Source organism: Oryctolagus cuniculus, chromosome 12 (genome assembly GCF_964237555.1).
Source record: "Oryctolagus cuniculus chromosome 12, mOryCun1.1, whole genome shotgun sequence".
In the NCBI taxonomy this organism is placed as follows: domain Eukaryota; kingdom Metazoa; phylum Chordata; class Mammalia; order Lagomorpha; family Leporidae; genus Oryctolagus; species Oryctolagus cuniculus.
This window is the reverse complement of record NC_091443.1, coordinates 114,570,332-114,581,557: the sequence shown is the minus strand read 5'-3', so window position 1 is coordinate 114,581,557 and position 11,226 is coordinate 114,570,332. Positions and strand designations below refer to the sequence as shown.

Genomic DNA, 11,226 nt, shown 5'->3' with positions numbered 1-11,226 from the left:
TTATGTTTCACTGTGGAGAGTTTAATTACAACGTGTCGTGGTGAGGATCTCTTTTGGTCGTGTTTATTAGGGGTTCTGTGAGCTTCCTGTACTAGGATTTCTCTGTCCTTCTCCAAACCTGGGAAATTTTCTGCTAATATCTCACTAAAAAGGCCTTCTAATCCTTTCTCCCTCTCCATGCCTTCAGGAACTCCTAGAACCCGAATGTTGGTTTTTTTAATAGTATCCTGAAGATTCCCGACAATATGTTTTAGATTCCTAACGGGGCAGAATCCAGTGCCCCAACCGGGACTAGAACCCAGTGTGCCGGTGCCACAGGTGGAGGATTAGCCTAGTGAGCCGTGGCGCCGGCCCTTATCTTTCTCTTAATGGTTCTCAAATTTGTTGGCATGTGCTTTTCACAATCTATAATGGGCAGTGATGTTTCTGTGTTATCATATGCATTGTCGCATTTTCATGTCTGCTATTGACTTGAGTCTTCTCTGTTTTTATTGTCTACCTAAAAATTTGTTCAAGTGTATTTTTTTAGAGATTTATTTTATTTATTTGAAAGAGTTACAGAGAGACAGAGGCAGAGAGAGGTCTTCTATCTGCTGGTTCACTCCCCAGTTGGCCATAATGGCTGAAGCAGCACTGATCCAAAGCAGGAGCCTCTTCCAGGTCTCCCACGTGGGTGCAGGGGCCCAAGGATTTGGGCCATCTTCCACTGCCTTCCCAGGCCATAGCAGAGAGCTGGGTTGGAAGTGGAACGGCTAGGACTTGAACCTGCACCCTTACGGGATGCCTGCAATGCAGACTGGGGCTTTAACCTGCTGTGCCACAGCACCAGCCCCCACAACAGTATTTTTTCCTTTATACTATCTGAACTCTTAGTGTAGAGTTACCCTTAGGAATATAAAGTGAACTGAAAATAGATTTTTGTAAAAATTAATGGAAATAGGAGAGGGAGGAGGAAGAAGGGTTGGAACGTGGGTGGGAGGGAGGGAAGGATGGGGAATATCACTATGTTCCTAGATCTGTATATAGAAAATACATGAAACTTGTATACCTTAAATAAAATTTAGCCTCCGAAGCGGTCAGCTGCTTCAAAATGAAGCTGAATATCTCCTTCCCAGCCACTGGCTGCCAGAAACTCATCGAAGTGTACAATGAACGTAAACTTCGTACTTTCTATGAGAAGTGTATGGCTACAGAAGTTGCTGCTGACGCTCTGGGTGAAGAATGGAAGGGTTATGTGGTCTGGATCAGTGGTGGGAATGACAAACAAGTTTTTCCCATGAAGCAAGGTGTCTTGACCCATGGGCGGTCCACCTTCTGCTGAGTAAGGGGCATTCCTGTTACTGACCAAGGAGAACTGGAGAAAGAAAGCTCAAATCAGTTCGGGGCTTCATTGTTGATGCCAATTTGAGTGTTCTCAACTTGGTCATTGTAAAAAAAATAAAATAAAAAGAGAGAGAGAAAGATATTCCTGGATTGACTAATACAACGGTGCCTCGTTGCCTGGGTCCTAAAAGAGCCAGCAGAATTTGTAAACTTTTCAGTTTCTCTAAAGATGATGATGTATGCCCGTATGTTGTAAGAAAAGCCCTTAAACAAAGAAGCTAAGAAACCTAGGACCAAAGCACCCAAGATTCAGTGTCTCGTTACTCCACGTGTCCTGCAACACAGACGCCAGTGAATTGCTCTGAAGAAACAGTGTACTAAGAAGAACTAGGAGGAGGCTGGAGAATATGCTAAACTCTTGGCCAAGAGAATGGAGGAGGCCAAAGAAAAACGCCAGGAACAGATTGTCGGGAGATGTGGGCTGTCTTCTCTGAGAGCGTCTACTGCTAAATCTGAGTTCAGTCAAAACTAAGGTTTAATAACAACAGATAAATAAGATTGTGTTTCAGATCTCAAAATAAAATTTAAAAATACAAATTTTGTTCACCTTTTCAAAAAACCTAATCCACTCATCTTTTTAAAAATTTATTTCATGTTTCAGTTCTGATATTATTTCTGTCTTCTAACTCTGGGATTTTCTTGCTTTTTGCGGTCCTTGAGGTGCATTGTTGTGTTTGTTGCATTTCCATTTCTTAGGCCATCCTCTGCTGCTTTCCCAGGTGCATCAGCAGGGAGCTGGATCAAAAGTGCAGCAGCTGGGATTTGAACTGGCACCCATATGGGATGCCGGTGCTGCAGACAGAGGCTTAACTTGCTACACCGTGGTACTGGCCCCTCAAATCAGTTTTTCAAAGTTCATTCTGATGTGCCCTGACCTCCACTGCTGCCTGGAGGCGCTCACAGCCTGAGCCCTGAGGGGCCGTGTGGTGTCCTGGCCAGCCTCGAGCACCCTTGGTATGGCTTTGGCTCACAGCTAGTTAAATGCCCTTGAACTTGTCCCCCATGTACACAAAAATTATCTAGGGGCTGGTGTTTGTGATGTAGCATGTAATGCTGCTGCCTGTGATGCCAGCATCCCATATGGCACCAGTTCAAGTCCTGGCTGCTCCACTTCCAGTCCAGCTCCCTGCTAATGCACCTGGGAAATTAGTGGAGGATGGCACAAGTGTTTGGGCCCCTGCACCAATGTGAGATCTGGAAGAAGCTCCTGGCTCCTGGCTCTTGACTTTGGCTGGGGCCAGCTTCAGCCGTGAGGCCATTTGGGTAGTGAACCAGTGGACAGAAGATCTGCCTCTCTTCCCCTCTCTCCCTGTAACTCTGCCTTTCAAATAAATAAAGTAAATCTCTAAAAGATTATCAAAAATATGTTGATACTGAGATCACATACAGCATCCTAAATATATAGCCCCTTAGTTGAGTCAATGCCACCTACAATAGCATACACAAATTCTGCTCCTGTGTGTCCTGGTCCGATACTGCTTTTCTTGTTATTGATAACATAGTCATGCCTTGTGTACACAAACTTGCCTGTGTATAATTAATTTTATGTAATTCCCTCTTAAGTGTTGTAGGAGTAAAAGGTGGATTCCTGGGGCAGCAATAAGTCACCTCCTGGTGTCCACATCCCACATAGGATTTTCTGGGTTTACATCTGGTCCAGTCCTGATTCCAGCTTCCTCCTGATGTGCACTGTGGGAGACAGCAAGTCTCACAAGGGCCCAAAACACAGCCCACAGTTCTTTGTGGGCTCCTGTGTTGGAGTGTGGGTGGGTGTGGATGATACGGGACTTTGCTTGTCATGGAATGGGAGCTGGAAACACAGCTGCTTAGAAGCTGACAACCAAGGCACAGAGATGAGTCTGAATCCCATTGTTTCAAGCATGTGGAGGCAAAACCCCCAAGTTACTTCTGGGAATCTGTGCCACCACTGGGAGAAGTACTAGGCTAAGACTGTCGGGGGGTGTGTTTGGGCATTCGTAATTTGCCGGAGGATACAGACATGCATGCAGTTTACAATAGACCCTTTCCGGGCCATATTCAGGAGTGGGAGAGGTTAGTGATTTCCCACAGATGAGAGTGTGAGTTTTCTACGTGAGTGCAGATTTGTGTTAGCCAATATAGTATATCTTCTCCTAGACAAGCCCTTGTTCACCCCTCATACACACTGCTCTGCACAAAGGTGCCTTGCCCAAGAACTCCTCTTCACTATTCCTCCCTGTGAGAAGTAAACACTTGGTTCATTTTCAAAGTAAGAATGGTAGATTCCATGCACCTGAGTTTTTAGGGACCCAGGAAGGTTGTGGCCAAACAACTGAAGCAAATGCCAGGAAGATTGTCACGCTGTTGTTACTCAGCCAATGAGGAACTGGGGGAGGGATCTGCTTGCTAGGAAATAAATAGCTTGCTGGAACCTTCTCCTGGAGTGCTGGCACAAGGTGTTGCAAGATCGGAAGTTGGGTCTCGCTCTTGTTGCACTCACTGAGTCGAGTCCATCACTTGAGCGGATGGGTGAGGCTGTTTCTCACACAGACCAAGCTTTAGGAATCATCTGTCAGCCAATGGAGAGCCACCCGTGGTGAGTGTGTGTGTTCTGCAAGAGGCAAACATGCATGGCCTTGCCTTCATTACTTGGCTGTGGTTTCCTGGGCTGTCCTGGGCTTCAAAGACCCCCAGGGATGAAAGAAGGCAGGGACCGCAGTTTCCTTGCTGTGGGAACTGAGGCGATGCCTGTGAAAGCACATTTTGTGCACATGCGAGGGTTGTTAGGAAATGGCTGTACATCTCTGCTAGCTGCTTCCTGAGTTCAGGAAGCTTGGCCCTGGTTGCAGTGCTGGTCACGATGGGGTGAGGGTGAGGGTGAGGGACTGAGCTAGAGCTCGGGGCTCCGCTTCAGGGGGCTGTGCTCAGTCTGAAGTTTTACTCTTTCTGCTGATGCTTTTTTTTTAATTAAAGATTTATTATGTATTTGAGTTACACAGAGAAGGAAAGGCAGAGAGAGGCAGAGAGAGAGAGGCAGGCAGAGGCAGAGACAGATGTCAGTCTTCCATCCGCTGGTTCACTCCCCAGTTGGCCACAATGGCCAGAACTGTGCTGATCTGAAGCCAGGAGTCGGGAGCTTCTTCTGAGTCTCCCACGCAGGTATAGGGGCCCAAGGACTTGGGTCAGCTTCTACTGCTTTCCCAGGCCTTAGCAGAGAGCTGGATCGGAAGTGGAGCAGCCAGGTCTTCAACTGGCACCCATATGGGATGCCGGCACTGCAGGCGGCGGCTTTACCTGCTATGCCACAGTGCTGTTCATCCTTATGACATTGTTGTGTTTTTTCTTTTTTTGAAGATTTATTTATTTGAAAGAGTTTTACACACACACACACACACACACACACACAGGTCTTCCATCTGCAATTGGCTGCAACGGCTGGAGCTCTGCCGATCCTGAAGCCAGGAGCTTCCTCCAGGACCTGGGCCATCTTCCTCTGCTTTCCCAGGCCATAGCTGGATCAGAAGTGGAGCAGCTGGGTCTTGAACCAGTGCCCATAGGGATGCTGGCCCTTCAGGCCAGGGCATTAAGCCGCTGCAGTACAGCGCCAGCCCCTGTCTTGTCTTCTGATTCCTGGTGTTTCCAAACTCTCCATCTTCTTGTCCTCCAGTGAGCCCCTCCCCTAGCCTGCCTTTTTCACCCCTTCTCCCCTCCAGCCCTTCCTCCTCCTGTCTGCCTATGGGTATCAACTGTTATGGCTGTGAATGCTAAAGTCCTGCCTTACTCCTGGTGTTTTATTTCATGTTTGATCCTAGTATGAAAGGTGATTTTATGTAATGACTGGAGGGGGCCACCAAGTGCCCACACATTTGGCCAGGCATAAATTTGATGTTTCTGTGTGGGTACTTCTGGCTAGGTTTAACATCTATAGACTTTGTCAAGGAAATTGCCCTTCCTGGTGAGGTTTAGTAGAGCAGAAGGGCTACTCAGTCCGTGAGCAGGAGCGGAACCTCCTACCTTAATGCCTTAGATAATTGACCAATACTCTGATAGTGTCCTAGAATTGAATGAATGGCTCTCCTGGGTCTCCAGATGGGGACATGGGCATCTTGGTCCCTGGGATCCTCCCCAAATGACTCAGGAGCGTCAGTAGCTGTATAATGCATCTTTCTTTGCCAATACAGGCAAATGCCAGATACATAGAGGGATGAATGGATGGTTACATAGATCAACAGATGCATACATGGAGATTTCTGCATTCTGTTGTGTCTACTTACATTGGCATTTCTGGTTAATTTCCACAGAAATCTTGAGGATCTGAATTATGCTAAGGTGTCAGGCAGTGTGGTTTTGTAAAGATGAAAGAAACGGAAGTGTACCCTGAACGCACAAGCTTGGTGGGTAGATAAAGCAAACTCACCTAAGAAGACAAAGAACAAATCAAAGTAGAGCACAGGGAGATGCTTTGTCTCGCAGAACAGGAGCACAGTTGAAATTTGTGCCTGTGTAATCCGCAATGAGGCCAATTGTGGTCAGAATAAAATTAACTCACCTGTTTTGGGGATCAGTAGGAGCAGTAAGACACCTTGGTTTTTCCTTAAATGAGCTGATTCCTCCACGTTGGATGTCCATCAGCCACACCTGGGTAGACCCCTGAGCTGTGATGACCCGAAGATCTCAACACGTTTCAGCCTTGCCTGAGCCTGTGGGTCTGGCCAGGCATTAGATTCCCTCCTTGCAAAATGCCCTGCACAGTGCTGAAATAGTTTGTCCAAGCTCTCTGTCTGATGGCTGAACTGCTAGTGGTGGTGATGTACTAGTCTGTTCTCATCCCAGATTAGATCCATGGTCACAGCTTCAGTGAGATACTCTTGGAATCGAGGAGCTAAATTTTTCATGCTCCCCTGGGACCTGTCTAACCAAATCTAGTTGCAAATGATACAGTAGCTTCTCTGGGGAAGGAAGATTGTTTCTTTGGTTTCTAGGAATAATCTGTTACACCTAGAAGAAGAGTATTCCTGGGTGGAATCCAAAACTCCCCAGCCAGCTATCTGAGTGGCACACAGGGAGGTGTATACAATGTACCATAGTGATTCCTTTTTTTATGATTTATTTTATTTATTTGAAATAGGTAGAGACAGAGAGGTCTTCATCTGCTGTCTCACCCCCCGACCCCCCAGATGGCCACAATGGCCAGAGCTGTGCCGATCTGAAGCCAGAAACCAGGAGCTTCCTTTGGGTCTCCCATGTGGGCAAAAGGGCCAAGGACCTGGGCCATCTTCTATTGCCTTCCCGGGCCATAGCAGAGAGCTGGATCAGAAGAGGAGCAGCTGGGACTTGAACCATATGGGATGCTGAAACTTCAGGCCAGGTTTTTTTTTTTTTTTTTTTTGAGTTAAAGAGAAAGGTCTTCCTCCCATTGGTTCACCCCCCAAATGGCTGCTATAGCTGGAACTATGCCGATCTGAAGCCAGGAGCCAGGTGCTTCCTCCTGGTCTCCCATGTGGGTGCAGGGGCCCAAGCACTTGGGCCATCCTCCACTGCCTTCCTGGGCCACAGCAGAGCTGGATTGGAAGAGGAGCAACCGGGACTAGAACCGGTGCCCATATGGGATGCCAACGCTGCAGGCGGAGGATTAACCAAGTGAGCCATGGCGCTGGCCCCAGGCCAAGGCTTTAAACCCACTGTGACACAGTGCCGGCCTCACCATAGTGATTCTTTAATATGTAGAAATGACTTTTTTTCTTAGGGATGTACTGTTTAAAAGTCTTCCTGTAATCCTTGCTGGTATATAGGAGAATCAACAATAGCCTTTGGGCATTGTTGTAAAATGGACCTCATGGTGTTTAATTTTTCACATTATGCTTGGGATTATCTCAAAGACCACTGGCACTGAAGTCAGTGTTCACGTAGCCAATGGATGAATATAATCCAATTTAGCATGTTTTAGCTGTCTCCACATTAGTTATTCTGCATCTGGCATCTGTTAAATACTAATCAATCAATGCTATTGATGTAAAGATCTTCAACCACTGGTGTTTACTGAACACTTTACTCCAGGTTCTCTACCCCTTGTTGCTAAAGAGAGCCCCTCTCTGCTTTCCCCTTGTTCCTCAGGAGGGCCTGGTCCTATTCTGATCTGGTTGGGGCCTCTCCCTCTCATATCTTCATGGCACCATGCTGGGAGGCACTTCCTGAATGAAGCATCTGGTGCAGTATTTACCCTCTTAGTCCTGTGTCTTCATGATCTGCCCTCAAGGCCTCAACCTCACCACATTTGGCAGGCTAGCTTTGTGGTAAAGTGTCTGGAATTAGGTTTGTGAAGGGGAGTGGGGAGAGGAGCATAGGTTCTTAGTCGTATGTCCCAGAATCCAAGCAAGACACTAAATGGCAGTATCCTTAGATATCTTTAAATGGCGCCTGTTTTAGAAAGAAAAAGCCTATCATGGTTTGAGGGTTCTTGTTTCCCACTTAAGTGCAGTGTAAGAACTTTTGCTCTCAGGTTGTAGAATTGCCAGGCTCTTAGAGTGTTGAAAATCAAGGTTTCTTTAGTTGTGTCTCACTGATCCCCTTTCCTCAGCCAGAAGCTTCCAAGAAAGGATGGACACCTTCAAAACCGTCCTCTTGTGACCATCCTCTCACCTAGGTGGGGGAGAGGAGGATGATGGTGAACCTTGTTTTCACAGTGGTGTTAACTTTACTGTTTCCTCTCTACTCTGAGGAATGCTTTCAGTACAACAACTCCATTTCCCAAAGTTATCCTGGTCTTCAGTATTTGAAAGGCACAGTTACAGAGAGGCAGAGGAAGAGAGAGAGGTCTTCCCACCGCTGGTTCACCCCTCAAATGAAAGCAATGGCTAGAGCTGGGCCAATCCAAAGCCAGGAGCTTCTTCTGGATTTTCCATGTGGGTGCAGGGTCCCAAGTACTTGGGCCATCTTCTACTGCTTTCCACAGCAGAGATCTGGATCCGAAGGGGAACATCCAGGACTTGAACCAGTGCCTGTGTGAGATGCCAGCACTGTAGGAGGTGACTTTAACTGCTGTGCTATAGCACCAGCTCCATAATATTTACAGAAATACTAATATACATTGACATTTTCTTATTTATTTTGGAATCATACTTTTTGTCTTTTAAAATTTAAGCTCCTATCTATAAGGGAGCAAATGTAGTATTTATCGTTCTATGTCTAGCTTATTCACTCTTATTATCTCTTTGCAGCCAAGTCTTCTGGCAACAAAGTAGAGATTTTCAAATAAGTTCTGAGCAGACAATGTTATCCAGTAGAAGAAGTTAACAAAGGTAATGCTGCAGTCTACAGCTAAGATTGGCCCTTCTGAGGCGATTGATACATTCCATTTTATGAATATCAAAAATCTTATCAAAATGAAAAATACTTTAAAATTTAATTCTAAATGCTTTTTAAAATACATTGATACTTTGAGTGTCTACCAGATGCCAGCTGCTACAAGAAGAACTACAGAAAAGGTATACCCAAAGGAGGGGCATAATTTCTGTCCCTAAATTCTGCTACCAAATCTGCAATCTGGACATGATCCAGAAGCAACAGAAATTGTTTGTAAATTTATATTTATTAAATAAAAAAAGAAAAAGTACAACTTTTGCATTGTTGTGGCTTTTTCCCCCATAACCTCCCTCCCACTTGCAACCATCCCATCTCCCACTCCCTCTCCCATCCCATTCTTTGAGATTCATTTTCAATTATCTTTATATGAAGATGATCAACTTAGTATATACTAAGTAAAGATTTCAACAGACTGCACCCACACAGCCACACAAAATAGAGTATTGGTCGACTAGTAGTTTTACCGTTAATTCTCATAGTACAACATATTAAGGACAGAGATCCTACATGGGGAGCAGGTGCACAGTGACTCCCGTTATTGATTTTTTTTTTTTTTTGACAGGCAGAGTGGACAGTGAGAGAGAGAGACAGAGAGAAAGGTCTTCCTTTGCTGTTGGTTCACCCTCCAATGGCCGCCGCGGCTGGCGCGCTGCGGCCGGTGCACCGCGCTGATCTGAAGGCGGGAGCCAGGAGCCAGGTGCTTTTCCTGGTCTCCCATGGGGTGCAGGGCCCAAGCACCTGGGCCATCCTCCACTGCACTCCCTGGCCACAGCAGAGGGCTGGCCTGGAAGAGGGGCAACCAGGACAGAATCCGGCGCCCCGACCGGGACTAGAACCCAGTGTGCCGGCGCCGCTAGGCGGAGGATTAGCCTAGTGAGCTGCGGCGCCAGCCCCCGTTATTGATTTAACAATTGACACTCTTATTTATGATGTCAATAATCACGAACTGTCGGTGCTATGGAAGCCTCTTGAGTTCACCAACTCTGATCTTATGTAGTCAAGGCCGTATCACAGTGGAGGTTCCTTCCTCCCTTCAGAGAAAGGCGCCTCCTTCTTTGATGGCCCGTTCTTTCTGCTGGGATCTCTCTCACCGAGATCTTTCATTCAGGTCATTTTTGCCAGTGTCTTGGCTTTCCATGCTTGCGAGACTCTCATGGGCCTTTTAGCCAGATCCAAATGCCCCAAGGGTGGATTCTGAGGCTGGAGTGCTGTTTAGAGCATTTGCCATTCCATGAGTCTGCTGTGCATCCTGCTTGCCCCGTAGGATCATTCTCTCCCTTTCAATTCTATCCTTCATTATTCCAGAAGCAGCAGAAATTGTATTTATCTTTTGCAAAGATGGGGCTTGGGCTGGAAGGGTTTTGCTCTGACTCCATTGTAACTGTTTAATCAATTTACTTTATGTAAATTACTTTACTTCATTGTTTAATAGAGTAAACTTGATTATATTGTCTATTATTTGACATTACTGTGATTCTCTCGAGAGAGTTACAATATACATATAATATACATTATATTTCCTATAATATTTAAATATTTAATATTTATATATTTATATATTTGATTATTTAAATATTAAATATTCAAAGTGTGTACTGTTCCAATATTCACTTTGTGGAAGTATTTAAAATAGATGTTTAAAAATTAAATATTGGCTGGTACACCTGAGCATTCAACCACTCACCCTATTCCCAACTCCCACTACAAATGCTTCTCAAACTATTCCAAACAATTGAAAGGGAAGGGCTACTCCCAAACTCCTTCTTTGAGGACAGTATCACCTTAATTACAAAACCAGAAAAAGATACAGGAGAGAGAACTACAGACCAGTATCCTGATTAACACAGATGCAAAAGTCCTCAAAAAAAATTCTAGCTAATCCAATTGAACAACACATCAGAAAGCTTATTCACATAAACCACGTGTGATTTTTTCCCTGGTATGTAGGTTTGTTTCAACACATGCAAATGAATAAATGTGATGTGTCACATGGACAGACTGAAGAATAAATACCATATAATTATATCAGCAGGTGTGATAAAGCACTTGATGAAGTATAACATCTTTTCATGACAAAAATCTTAAGCAATTTGGTTATAGAAGGAACATACCTCAACTCAATCAAAGCAATATATGACAAACACACAACCATCATCATATTGAGTGGGAAATGTTGCAAGTATCTCCACTAAGATTTGGAAGCAGACAAAGATGCCCACTCTTACATCTGCTATTCTGTATACTTCTGGAGGTGTTAGCCACAGCCATAGGCAAGAAAATCAATTCAAATAGATAGAGATTAGAATTGGAGGAAATCAAATCATCCCTGTTTGCAGACATCATGATTCTGTATACAGGATCAATGGACTCCAACTTGGTATAGTTCCAGCATATAAAGTCAACACATGACAATCAATAGCCTTAATAACAAATGCAATGTCATGGCTGAGAAAGACGTTCTAAGATCAATTCAATTAGCAGTAGCTCCAGAAATATTTTAAA

At 45.1% G+C, this 11,226-nt stretch overlaps 1 pseudogene; it reads left to right on the top strand.

Annotated features, from left to right (window-relative positions):
* Positions 1-1,014: 1,014 nt before the first annotated feature.
* Positions 1,015-2,847, top strand: LOC138844773 (small ribosomal subunit protein eS6-like; annotated as a pseudogene).
* The last annotated feature ends 8,379 nt before the right edge of the window (positions 2,848-11,226 follow it).